The following is a 3,440-nucleotide window of genomic DNA, read 5'->3' as shown; positions in this document are numbered from 1 at the left end:
ATGTGTATGTATATATATGGTAAAACAACAAGAACAACATGGAGTAGTCTGCATAGGCTTTATGAATTTACTTGTTTTAGAAAAAAAATATATACATTGCAGAGCTGTTTAAATCAATACATATACATTTACCTAGTTTTTAATGAAGAGCTCTGGTAGCTTAGTGCCTAAGGCACTTAACTGCTAACCAGAAGGCTGGAGGTTCAAACCTACCAGCCACTTCTCGGGAGGAAGGTTGAGCAATCTACTTCTGTAGTGATACCGCTTCAGAAACCCAAGGAGGGGTTGCTATGTTTGGGTCTGACTCCACGGCACACAACAATAGTTTTTAATATCTGCATAATATTGTAGAGTAGTGCCTAAGGCATTTGACTGCTAACCAGAAGGCTGGCAGTTCAAACCCACCAGCTACTCCTTGGAAGGAAGATTGAGCAATTTACTTCCACAGAGATACTACCTCAGAAACCCAAGCAGCGATCACTATGAGTTGAATCAACTTGGCAGCAGTGAGTTTGGGTTATTTTTGTTTTTGTTTTTCTTTTGGTAATACTATTGTAGAAATATAACAACTCATTTGACCAGGTCATTATAATGAACTTGTAGGTTGTTTCCAGGCTTTTTCTACTACAAGTAGCATTGAATAATATATTCTTGTACACATCTTAAGTGCACATATATCTAAGTGTAAGTATATCTACAGGACAAATTCCTAGAAGAAATTATATATAGTTTTAAAGTCTAAGACTTACAGATTAGAAAACTTGCTGAATTATATTATTAATTATATGTTGTTGTTGTTGTTAGGTGTCATTGAGTTAGTTCCAACTTAAAACAACCCTAAGTATAACAGAACAAGACACCGCCTAGTCCTGCGCCATCCTAATAACCATTATATGGTTGAGTCCCTTGTTGTGGCCACTGTGTCAATCCATTTCATTGAGGGTCTTCCTCCTTTGTGCTGACCCTTTTCTTTCCAGTGTGTGATGTTCTTCTGCAGGGACTGGTCCCGCCTGATAACATGTTCAAAATCACATGAGACAAGTCTTGGCATTCTCCTTTCTAAGGAGTATACTGTCTGTATTTCTTCCAAGCCAGATTAGTTCATTCTTCTGGGAGTCCATGGAACGTTCAATATTCTTTGCCAGCATTATAAATCAAAGATATCAATTGATTTGATCCATACTGAAGGCTATAGTCTTTGATCTTCATCAGTAAATGCTTCAAATCTTTTTCACTTTCAGCAAGCAAGGTTGAGTCATCTACATATCTTAGATTGTTAATGAATCTTCCTCCAATCCTAACACTACATTCTTCTTCATTTACTCCAGCTTCTCAGACTAATTGCTCAGTATACAGATTGAATAAGTATGGTGAAAGGATACAACCCTGAAGTACAACTTACCTGATTTTAAACCTTGTTATCTTCATAGAACTCCCTCTCCTTCTATGTACAGTTTCCACAGGAGTACACTTAAATGTTCCAGGAATTTCATTCTTGATAATGTTATTATAATTTGTTATGATACACACATTGAATGCCTTTTCCTAGGCAATATAACACAGGTAAACATTTCTGGTATTTTCTGCTTTCAGCCAAGATGCATCTGACATAACCAATGGTATCCTGCATTCCATATCCTCTTTTGAATCCAACTTGAGTTTCATGCAGACCTTTGTCAATGTACTGTAGCAGTCATTTATAAAGTACCTTCAGAAAATTTTTTTTTTATTATTTCTGTGTGATATGGATAACCTTGTTCAATAATTCCTGCATTTTGTTAGATTATCTTTTTTGGGGATGGGTGCAGATATGGATCTCTTCCAGTCAGTTTTCCAGGAAGCTCTTTTCCACATTTCTTGGTATAGATGAGTGAGGGTTTTCTGCTTTGCATCTGTTCATTGAAATATTTAAAATAGTATTCTTAAATCGATGAAGCCTTGTTTGGTACAAACGTCTTTAGTGCAGCTTGGACATCTTCCTTCAATCCAGCTCTTCTTGATCACATGCTACCTCCTTAAATGATTGCATATTGACCAATTCTTTTTGTATTTCTTCCATTTTATTTTCATGCTTTCTGTGTCGTTCAATATTTTCTTATAGAATGTTCCAGTATTGCAACTTCAGGCTTGAATTTTTTTCTTCTATTCTTTCAGCATGAGAAATGCCAAGAGTGTTCTTCCTTTTTGGTTTTCTAACTCCAGGTCTCTGCAAATTTCATTACAATACTTTACTTTGTTTTCTTGAGCCACCCTTTCACATCCGCTTAGTGCTTTTACTTCATCATATCTCTCTCATTCACTTTAACTACTCTACATTCAATAGCAAGTTTCAGAGTCTCTTCTGACATTCATTTTGCTCTCTTTCATTCCTGTATTTTAATGACTTTCTGCTTTCTTTGTGTATGATGTCATTTCATAACTAATCTGTATTTGCTCATTGCAGTTCAATATGTTCATCTATTCTTGACATGATGGTCTCTAAATTCAGGCAAGATATACTTAAGATCATATTTGTTTATCGTTAACTTCTTGTAATTTTCTTCAGCTTTGACTTGCACTTGTATACAGGCAATTGATAGTCTGTTCCACAGCAAGTCTTGGTCTTTTTCTTAATGATTGTATTAGAGATTCTCCATAGTCTCTTTGCACAGATGTAGTCAATTTGATATACCTGGAACGTAGTATAGTTGGCTAAAGTAGATGAAGATGATAATCAAATGGAGAAGATTTCTTTTTTAGTGGAAATAGCACTTGATTTGAGTCAGTACATCTAAGTTTGAGTCTCACAACTCTACATCTAATGAAACTTTGGGCCTTAAAAAATGATATTTACCCTAAGTTTCTTCATCTTCAAGGTAGGGCTAATAATGCTGTGACAAATAAGGTTTTGGTGAATGAAAATGAAACCAAATGTCAAAATAAATTGTTAAGAGCTTGTTTTATTAAACAGGGGGAAGCCTTTGAAGGTGTCAGAGTAAAAATTCCTGATAGTTTAGAGATTAGAGATAGAATGAATGAAAAGAAGTTAAGAGTCTATTGCAGGAGTTGAGACACAAAGTTAGGTACCTGAAGTAAGAGTGTGAAAGGATAACAAACAAACAAACAAGCTATAAAAAGAAAATTGAAAATCTGGCTGCATTTGAGGATCAAGTAAGAAGATCTAACCCAGTTCCCTTTGAGTGTGAGGCTGTTGACTGGAAAATTTGCAGAATCACCATGAGAATAAAGGTACATTATGAAGAGGAGCTTCTTGGACTTCCGGTAAGATGGAGGCAAGTGACACAGACTCTCTTCAACAAAGAAAAGAAAAACCAATTGACAGAGATACAGAAGATAATCCTGGAGCCCTGAGCTTTGAATGGAACTCTACAGAAGTGGATTAGGCACAAATTAGTGGAAAAACCTGAACGAAAACAGTGAGTACAGAGACAGTTGGAGCT

At 35.8% G+C, this 3,440-nt stretch overlaps 1 protein-coding gene across 1 annotated transcript in view; it reads right to left on the bottom strand.

The window, feature by feature from the left end:
* Nucleotides 1-3,440, bottom strand: part of LRP1B (LDL receptor related protein 1B) — a 1,967,638-nt gene that overhangs the window by 895,974 nt on the left and 1,068,224 nt on the right. The window lies entirely within an intron of this gene.

This window comes from Orycteropus afer, unplaced genomic scaffold (genome assembly GCF_000298275.1).
Source record: "Orycteropus afer afer isolate SDZICR_OR568_19922 unplaced genomic scaffold, OryAfe1.0 scaffold00148, whole genome shotgun sequence".
NCBI classification, from domain to species: Eukaryota; Metazoa; Chordata; class Mammalia; order Tubulidentata; family Orycteropodidae; genus Orycteropus; species Orycteropus afer.
This window is presented reverse-complemented; position numbering and strand designations above follow the sequence as displayed.